Genomic DNA, 12,181 nt, shown 5'->3' on the forward strand with positions numbered 1-12,181 from the left:
TTTAAACAAACACTTTGTTGTAATAATATTATAGTCAAGTTCAATTTTATTATTAATCTTCAATTTCGCATGTCGATAATAAAAATAAAATAAAAATAATAATAAAAAGTTATATAATAATTTAAAATTCCAAAAGTTTACATTCCGCTTATAATGTTTCTTATTCGATAATATTTGATATTTAAATTGCAAAAAATTTACTACCAAGGACTCATTAATACATAACTCTGTATAATATAATTTAGAAATTTTATTAGCATGTTCAATTGTTAGGATTAAATTTGCATCAATTATCAAAACATTTAAAAATAAATTAAAATCTACCAAAAAGATTTATTTTAATATATAAGCTATTATTAATCGTAAGCTATTATGCTTAGTAGTATGCTTCGTGAATTTTTAGTGAATTTTCAATATAGAATTAGAAATTTATATAATCGTTACACTATCTGACATTAATTTTCAAAATATTTGTAAAAAATGATTGTTATTATTATATAAAATTTTTCCTATACTTATACGTTTTATATATAATTTAACATATGACTGCTATTTATCATCTATTTATAAAAACATAACATATTATAATTAACTAGCAAATATATAACACTGAACTATATTATTGACATACTTAACATCTATATATTCGTAGAAAACTTAGACATTCCATAAATTCAAAAGTTCCATGGAAAACGAAAATAAAATATTAACAATTGAAATTATAATGATAATATAAATAAATGGGATGATATTTTAAGTAATAAAATTATAAGAATTTATAACAATATTTATAACAATAAATATTGATATAAATTAATTATGAGCTAATATTACAATCATCATCAAATTTCGATCATTATCATTTTAATTACATAAAAATTATTTTATATTTTATTTTCATATTCTGCGGATTTCAAAGATCTTCATGGATAAATACTAATTGTACATATTTTCCAGAATATCATAAGCAATATGAGAAAAGATATAAAATTATTATTAGGAAATAATTTTTATCACTATATATATTAGTAGCCATAATATATATTTAACGCAAGATAAATAATGGTCATTTGCTTACACATATATTGAATGCATTACAACAAAATTTTATATATATATATATAAATATATATATAATAACATATATAATAACATATCAATGATATATATAATTATGATATTATTATTTTATGACATAGTTCGATTAAACGCTTGTTTTTTCAATATCATTTTAAATTCATAAAATTTTAAATTAATATATGTCATTTTTTTTATAATAGATTATATTTAATAGAATTATTATAGAAGATTATTAGAAGATTAAATATAAGAATATTTTCATGTTTCAAAAAAAGATCAAAGGAGCTGAATAATTATATATTAAATAAAATAAAAAAGAAATAATATTTTTATAGCAAAAATACTTTATCAATAGTTTATATGTTTTGTTTACATGTTATATATTATAATTTAAAAAATACGATTTGGTATTTCGTATTGATTTATATAGTGTGTTTAAATTGTTGTATTTCTATATGACATTTATCTTTATAATATTTACAAGATCTTTTCAAAAAATTATTTATATGAATTTATTTATAGAAACTTGTTTTAAAAAATATTCTCAAACATTTCCAATAATATTCAAATTTGATAATAATACGAACCAATTTATACTTATAATATTAGAAATATATTATAATATATATTATAATAAATTATAATAAATTAATTATATTATAATCTATAATATATACTATAATATAGTATATATTTCTAATTATATTAATAACTTTATTTCTTGCTTTTTGTACAAATCCTTAATTAATTTAAATGTATTATCTATTTTCGTTTTATTTTAAATATTCAATTATTATGCTTCCTTATAATAAAAAATTTTACTTTTGTTCATTTTAATATCTTAATATCTTCTTTAATATCTTTTTTTTTTTTTTTTACTTACAAGAAAATAGTTTTGATAGATTCATTTGTTAAATATATATATATATATTTATATATATTTATATATATCTTAATTATCTGTCGCAATATATTAATAGATATATGATGATCATAGGATGTTCTCTCATGGATATAAATATAAATGTATATATAAAATTCAATGTAATAATAGAGATTATTTTTTAACTTAAATAATTATAAAAATATCTAAATATCTAAATATAATCTATCTATATCTAAATAATATCTAAATAATATCTAAATATATCTATCTAAACTAAAATCAATGGTTATGTTTTAAATGTCTGTTTTAAATATATACACATGATTATTTTTGTTATTATTAGAAATACAAAAAAATGTTTCATAATAAAAAGATAAAAATTGTATGGTATATATTGCGATAATATGAATTATTGAAAACTTTAGAATAATTTTCCCTCTTAATGAGGGAAATCCTCGATAAATGGTTCAAAAGAAACGAATTTCTTACTAGATCAAGTTCAGAATTATTACCGTAGCAAGAATAATTACCATAATCGTCGGGATAATGAATTTATAGTAACATATTGTCGATCTATAAGTTAGGAAATTGTTAATTTTCTATATATGTTTAAAATCGAATTTTTTTTTTAAATCTAAAAACTTTTAAATTCTAAAAATTCAAAACTATGTCTGATATAAAACCATTCTTGCTTAGTTTAATATATAATTCACTTTGAACAACTTGCATTCGATATATTAGAATCCGGATTGATATAATACATTAAAAAAGAAAATTGAATATACAATAAGATTTAACTCAAGATCATTATACAAAACAATTAAATGTCTAATATACGCAATAATATAATTATGAATAGTTATAACTATTTTTTGACTATGGATTATTTGACTAATTTATGTTAAATAATTATGTCAAATAATAATTATGAATTTGCATACCTTGTGAATCTATATTTGTATAACTATAAATATAAAGATAACTAATATTAAATTGCTATATTATATATATAATCGCTATTCTATAAATGCTAAATACTTATTATATTATATACACTACATATATTTGATGACCAAATTATATATCTATTACGACAAATTTACTGAAGATGTGTCGAAGAATTATTACTCGAATTATTCCAGATTTAGATGCATTAAACTGATTTCTAATGATTTCTAAGTATCATTTCAATGAAAGACTATCCTTCTTAACGATAACTTCGACTCTGATATACTCAGAGAAGGAGAAGTTCAATTTTCAATTATTATAAATGCTGCACCAATTATTATAAACGCTTCGTCACTTATTCTCAAAAAATTCAAATAATTCCTAATCCCCCTTTTAAAGCTCTTCTCACATGTAGTACATGCAATCAATCAAATACCATCTATTTCCTTTTAAGATAATGCTCATAGTACTAATCTATAATTTTTAATACTCAACAATAAAATTAGTTTGTTCAAGTGATCCCTTTCACTGACAAAATTTCTACTAGTATCCACATAGAATGATATTGATCTCTAGATAAAATAATACAAATAACTGATGAATTTGTGGATCGACGATTCACTAATAATTCAAGATAAATAATTATAAAACTAGCAAAAATATAAATATAAATTTTACGAGATCACGCCCTCTTTCCGATTAAAAAAAATCTCATACAGTTCACTTCGTAGAAAAACTTCTAGAATCATCCTTAAATTCTATATTACATCATATATTTTTATGTATGTCATGTACAATATTTACAAAAAATTGAAAAATCGTTCATATATAATTCTTTAGATTCGTGAAATATGTTCATCATCAACTGAAAATTTGAATTTACTATCCATTCTGAAATGTTCTCACTTTTTTGACAAAATTTGAGTGAGTTGAAATTTTTTTAAAATATTCATTCGTTGCAATATTCGTAAAACTAAGAATAAAATTGACATTGCTGAATCGTCGGATACTACTGGATTCTTGATAATCGAGGCCATTGACACGATACAAAAATCATATTTTATAATGATTTTCGAATTTATACGCAAGTTATATAATCTAACATGTCATCATGTAATCCATATGCCATGGAAATGCGATTTTCATATGACATAGATACCATATGCGATAGTAATCAATTCGCATAATTTTATGAACCAGCGTTTTCTTGGATATGGTGATTAATGATACTTTTATCAATTTCACAAAACTGTCGGATATCACTTATATTTTCATTATTAAAATTATATTTTCCGAATTCATATTAACATTCAGAGAAGAAGAACGCGAATGGAAAATATCGGATATTCGAGTTTTCAGAAGCTATATGCTCCTGCAATTAATAGATGTGTTAAATATATGATCATGTTTGAAGTGACTACCTCAATGCGTCCCAAATTTTTCTATCACATTTTTCTATCAACAATTTTTCTATCAACAAAAGAATGTTATTATATGACATATACTCATTCTGGATGAGTATTATCATTATATTTATAAAACATTTTAACTTTTTCTAAGTACTTAAGATTTACTTCTAAGTGCTTAAGATTTGGTTCTAAGTGCTTTCAAATTTCTAAATCAAAATTTTAAGAATTTTCTATGTCTGGCATCATAAAGCCATCTATGATCTACACAGTAGTTGCGTGTTGGAATAAGAATTAGATATTAAAAAATAAATTTAATTTTTTTAATTATTTTATTTACAAACATTAATTTATAATAATGTATTTTATTTTTCACTTCTTTGAATGAATATATAAATGAATATATCTATATAAAAATATATAACAGAATTTCATAGATACTAATAATTTGAAATCTAGTTAGCTATAATAAGAATGTTAAAAAATAAACTATAATATTGTTACAATGAATAAAACGATGAATAATATTGTTACACGAATATATAAATAGAATGTAAGAGAATTTTATGTTTAATTTTTTAAAAAATGAAACTTTGTATATCATACATTCTATTATATATTTTTATATATAAAATATAATAATACTTCTAAAAATATAGATAATAAAGGTTCTTAAAATTTCAAAGAAAAATATTCCTTAAAATTATTTCAGGATTTTCCAATTAAATTTCACAGTTTTCACATTTTTGGAATATTTTATATATATAGTAATTTTGAATAAGATGGCCTTGAAATAACTTGATCATCGTAAAACTTATAAAATGTTTTAATTTTCGATTATTTTTGATAATATTTTTATATTGTACAAAATATATTAATTTTATTATTTTTGTTTGTTTTCAAATAAAAAATAAGTAAATTATATGTAATAAATTTGTTTAATCGAAAATACTCCCGAAAATTGTTATGTATTTTTTTAATTATAATATTTTATTAAAAACTAATGACTTTTTTTGAAAAACAATGTAATATAATATTGTAATTATAATATTGTAATATAATATGTTAATATAATATTCAGAGATTATTATATTATTATATATTATTATATAAATATATTATTATATATTTGTATAATAAAAATATTATCATATAATTGTTAAAAAAACAAATCACTTTCTGGCTTTTGGATTATGATGACTTGATTTTTTACGGAATAGATAATACTACAAAAATATATATAGGTATTTAAATGCAATATCATTTCAAATGAAAAAAAATAGTTAGGACAGTAATTAGAACAATATATTACAAATATTAACAGAATTATAGAACTAAAATCTAATATAGAAACAGAGACATTATTAATAAATTTATCCAATTTTCAATAGTTCAATGAATACAATTTAACAAATCAGAAAATGTAGAAAAAATATGCTATCATTTTGTATAATGTATTTCAAAAATATTGATAAAAGATGAAGTATCGAAAAAAAACTGTAATTGAAAAATCTCAAATAAAAAAAATAATAAAAAAAAATAAAAGTAAAAATTTAAAAAAATTAAGTAGATGAAAAATAATATGTAAGATTTATTTTTCGATGAAAATTTTTCAGAGTTCCCATATAAGAAAATATTCTTGAAAAAAAAAGGACTATTGAATGCTAATGTCAGAAGTATAGAATCGCACATTATAATAATATGATTGGATTCAATCTTTGATTGTAAAAAATGATTTCATGAAGGATATTCAACATTTTAAAAAATTTTTAAATATATATAAATAATATGGAAATATTTTATATAAAAAAAAATAATTTTTCATTATATATAAAATTTACAATATATATTTTCTAATTAGACCATGACAAAGATATTAAAAACTCCGGATGAGATAGAATTCAATTATATTTTTTCTTCAAAATCTATAATTATTTTTTTTGTTCTTTATAAATTTATATGTATTTATGTTTGTAAATATATTTTCTTTCTTTTTAAATATTAATTAAATTTACGATATATTAATCATTTTAAAAAATATGGAATTCTCATTCGGACTTATTTTATTACGACTTGTATTGTATGATTTTCAGCATAATTGTATAGTGATTTTCAGCATAGTTTGAATAAAGAATAATATAAATATGTATAAGTGAAATAGAGCTAATAATTATTGCTGAATAATAAACATAAAATATGATTATGTTTATTATGTTGATTATATATGATTATGTTGAAATTATATCGATTATTAGATGCTGAAATAGATCTATTTTGAATATCTGATATGCAATGCACCATCAACCAAATCTCAGAGAGATAATTTATAATAAGAAATTAAAAATAATAAAATTGCATTAATTTTTCGCGAAAAATACATGTCAATTGAATATAAGATATTTTTATTTTTACGAGATATCTTTGAAAAATTGATGAACACCAAAATAAATACAAAAATTGCTGCAAAAATATTTATTGAGACTTATTTATTAATCTTTAAACAAATTAAATTTAAGTGAAATAGTTAGGTGAAACGAGATGAAGACAGGAAAATGATGGAATGAAGATAGAATTGTTTTATTTTATCTTACTTCGTTTAACTCAAATTTAAATTGCTTATAACTTAAGGAAAAAAGATTCAACATTTTTGTATTATATAAATATTTAACCATTAAATTAATTAATTTTTGTGTTTGTTTTTAGTTTTTAAAATCAATTCTCAAAAAATGTGTCAGGAATATATTAATATCCTGCATATATTTAGCTTATTGCTAAATAAATATCATTATATAAATATCATTAGTAATAAGATGTTAAAATAATAATATAATATATAAAAACAAACAAAAAAATATAAAATAAAAGAATAAAATTTTTTCGTTTAAATTTATTTTTGAGAAAATCGAATTTGTAAATTCATATAATATGTTTTTATGTTTAAATAAATTATTAAATAAAATAATTAATTATTTAATTTATAACGAGTATACCTGATTAATAATTGATTATATATAGAATATATAAAAAAACAAAATGTAAAGAGTATTATAGTATTTCTATATCTTTGGATCGATATCTAAAGATTTGTAAATAAAAGTGCAAAAATAATTTTAATCTCGAATTCCAAAATCTAATTTTTTTGTATTACATTATACATATTCTACTCATCACAAAAATAAAAAGTATCAAAAGAATCGGTCTCAATTCAACTATTCTTTTAAAAAAGAATTATTAAATTTTCATCAAGTTTAGTTTAGAATTTGTTTTATTTATAATTTGTTTATCATTCAATCAATAAAAAAATGTAGCATGTAGATATTTCAAATCTTTATTATTATATATCTCTTATTGTACACTGAATGAATTAGGTAACATTGAAAAAAACCACAGATTCTATGAATATCAATATCAGAATATGAATATCAATAGCAGATTGTACATAATCATAGTGATATTCTCTTTTCTTCAGTCACTAATAATAGAATGAAAATATGTTGAAAAAAAAGAAAATTCGATTAGATTATAAATATTCGAAAAGAAATCTTCAATAAATTCGTTTTATAAATGTTTTTGAATTTCATTTTTGAATTTGCAAAATTTTCTTAAAAATAAATTTAGATAAAAAAATTTTATTTCTATACTCAATTACCTTCTTTATTATATATTTTCAAAATTTCTTATATCTTTCTTTTTTTTTTTTCTTTTTTTCTTTCTTTTTTTTTCTCGCTATTTAAATAAGATAAAATTTGAAACATATGTACATCAAACGATAAATTTTTTTTAAATTAATGATTGACATAAAGTTGAAATTCTTATCACTTTCAATTTTTTCAATTATCAATCATTGATTTAAATCCATTAAACATATTTTATATTTTATATATAAAGAGTTAGAAATGCGAATTCAATCTTATTTAAATAAATAATAGACAAAAAAAGAAAGAAAGGAAAAATATATAACAGATCTAGCATATCTATATTCAATAAATGCTATTTTTCTTATAATTAACTGAAAAATGTAAAAAAAATTATAAATAAAATAAATTCAAAAATTAATTTAAATTTTATATTTTTATCAAGAGAATAATTGAGTTACGATTTATAGTTTCTTTAAAACTTTTTATTCTTATAATAAATAGAATTAGTTAACTCTTATAATAAATAGAATATTAGTTAGTAATAAATAAAATATTAAATACAATAAATTTGATCTTAAATTGAAGTCAGGATCATTTTTGTACGTATTTTTATTTACAGATCTTTAATGATTCAAATATAATCATTTTATACTTACTTTTTATAGACTTTATACACCTTATAGACTAATACAATATGTTATAACTTACTTATTTGTATTATATTCATATTATAATTTTTTATTAATTATTAATCGTATCTATATAAGAATTATTCAATTTCATGGATATTTAGTAAATTTTCGAATTTATTAAATTCTTCTCTAAAATCAAATCTCTAATGTAACTTTATTTTTTTTTAAATTTCACCATATAAAAAAAATTAAATTTAAAATTAAATTTCTCCATATAAAAAAAATTATCCATATAAATTCTCCATATAAAATATTGATCTTATTTATGTGGAAAATTATGATCTATGATATATATAGGTTTTAGAAAAAATGGAAATATTCAAATTGTTTTTCACATGCAGAATGATAATTCAAGTAAATTTTGTAATAATTTTTTTGTTTCAAATTATTTCTATTACATGTTATAATTATGAAATGACAATATTACAAATTTATTACATTTATATCTATACTTTTTAATAAATTTTAATATTTTAAAACATATTCAATAACAATATACATACATATATATAATAAATTATATATATCTAAAAAGAAGCAAAAATGAAAAGAATAATTTAAAAAATTTATATTTAATAATATTACTAAATAAAATCATAAAATTGACAACAAAAGTTTGTTGATCTTTCAATTATTTTATGAATTTATAATGAATATGAAAATCATTCTGAGCTAAAGCATTCTGAGATATATTTCATAAATTTACTTAACATAAGCATTATTAAATAATATTTTCAAACAAATTTGCCTCATTTTTATTTCTTTTTTCATTATACAGTAAATTATTTTATCGAACAATATCATCAAATGTAAAAAAAAAAAAATATAAAAAAATTCAGGATATTGTCATTTGACAAATATTATAAATTTGATTTTACTCAATATATGCATATAAAAAATAACTAGTAATTTCTTTTACTTTTCTTTTAAAAACTATATGCAAGAAAAATGCTTAGGAATATCTAATAGCGTAAATACTTATTTAATTGAATGCTAATAAATATTCAAATTATTTCTATTACATGTTTAACATAATAATATACATAATAATATACATACATATTTTGAATATGTAATATGCATAATAAAAAAATATTTTTATTTGGCTTCTTAATTTTTTTATATATAATTTTTGTCCTATTTTGCTTCATAGATTGTATGTAGCACAATATTTCTTTTGCACCATCATGTATAAAAACTTCATTATAAAAATTTCATGTAACATACAGTATTATAGTATAGAACGAAAAAAAGTATTATATTTATGTTATTATTAGTATATTAATGGATTTCTGTGTTAACAACAAAGTGGACATTTCCATGTTTGAAATGAAAATATTACATTTTAATTTTCTTTTATATATATTAATATTATTTATATTATGACAATAGATATAATACATCAAAAAAAAATATTTTAAAAAAGAAGTCTGTTTTTATAAAGTAAGATTAATATTTCTTTATAGTCTGTTCATATGCCAGACAATTGTCTGTTGACAATCTATTAATAGGAAGCAAAATACAAGATTTTTTTAAAATAATTTACGGATGAGTATAAATTGTATATTATTTTCTGTTAAATTGAAAAACAAGAGACAAATTTGTATAGAAGTATTAATAAATAGAATATAAAATGTTATTAAACTTATAAAAATATAAAAAAAAAGAAAAAGAAAATATTATTGACAATTGATTTAGGAATTATATTTATTTTGATATATTAATTATTTAAATGACTGTCAAATTCTAAATACAAAATTTAATGTTTTTCTTTTACTATTTTTTGTAGAAAATTTTCTAAATTAAACATTCTTAAAAATTTAGGAATTTCTATCAAATCCATTTGTTTATTTATTTATTTTTTAATGAAAATTATTATTATACCTAACTAAAACACTTCCAGAATTATTTTTCGAAATTTTTTCTTTTACAATTTTAAAATTATATATATATTCTATAAACCATGATAATTGGTGATGTAACTAAAAAAATTGAAATATGAGAATAAAGATAAATATCTATCCAACGTAATCAGAAAATATAAATAAAACGAATACTTGATGTTCATGTGCTGTACATATTATTGTATAATTATTAATGCTAAACGATAATCAAATATCGATATTTAGGAATAAATTTATATAATTGAACAAAAATATAATGAAACATATAATGAAACAAGATGGAAATCTTAAAATTTTTTTAAATATACATATTGTGAGTTATATCAAACATATATCTATTTATATATCTATATCTAATCCTCTCGTTGGATTAATTATATATATATATTTACATGTATATAGTATGATGTCTATATATGTATATATAGATATATATATCAGACAATTCTGATTATTATCAAATTACATGCAAACTATTTACGAACAATATCTATCAATCCTAAAGAACATTTATATTTATTTATTTTTTAAATAAAATAAATATATCAATGTATCGCTTTTTAATAAAATAATTTAAAATAAATTATTAAGAATATAATTTTAAGTAAAATTCTTTTTTCTTTATATATAATTGATAATTGTTTTCAGTTTTCGAATTATATATATATATTATATTTTTTAATATATTTTATTATTTGCTCTAATATAAGTAATTATCTTGCTATTGTTATTTAGCATAATATACTGTATCAAAAATAGCAATCTACATCTAGACTATCATTCAATAAATCATTTTGATTGAAATAATTGAGTTCGATTGTGATTAGATTGTGATTGCCAAACGATATAGAAATCATGGGAAAATAGAGAACCATGGGAAAATCAAATTTACCGATCCAAATATATAAAATATATAAAATCAAATTAAATTTTCCCGTGGATTTTGTATATGTGTTTATATTTTGTATATATATGTGCATATTGAATATTATATTTAATTATTTATTCATTGTTTATAATATAATTCGATATAAATTCGATATTTTTAATAAAAAAATATTTCTTATATTCTATAATATATTTTCTTAGATATATGTTGCTTGGACTCGATTGACAATACGTAACTAACACTATTGTCGTGATTGGCCGGTATTCTTGATTAAATTCATTAAATCAAAAAGAGTAATGAAAGTTTTTGCAAGAGAAAATATGCTTATAATTATTTTATCTCCAATTTAGGAATATTCTAATATTTTTAGAACACTTTGTATATTATCTGGAAATAATATTTTATATATGTTTTTTTTTTCATGTCAAATTTTATATTGAAAAATTGAACATAATTTTCTATATTGCAAATTATATTCTACAAAATATGTGAAAAACTATTATATAATAATTATATAATAGATATAATAATTTATAAAAATGATTTATTTTTAAATAAAAATGTCGTAAAATATTTTTAAAAAGTTTATTTATTTAAACAATAATAAAAATTAGTATATTTGTATTAATTATATTATAAAATATTATATTATAAAATTTTAATTTTTTATATTATAATTAAAATTATTTCATTTGGTTTCTCTTCTATTTTAGAAAGTTTGTTTTATTTAAATATAAA

The sequence above is a fragment of the Apis dorsata genome, unplaced genomic scaffold (genome assembly GCF_000469605.1).
Source record: "Apis dorsata unplaced genomic scaffold, Apis dorsata 1.3 scaffold_1114, whole genome shotgun sequence".
Classification (NCBI taxonomy): domain Eukaryota; kingdom Metazoa; phylum Arthropoda; class Insecta; order Hymenoptera; family Apidae; genus Apis; species Apis dorsata.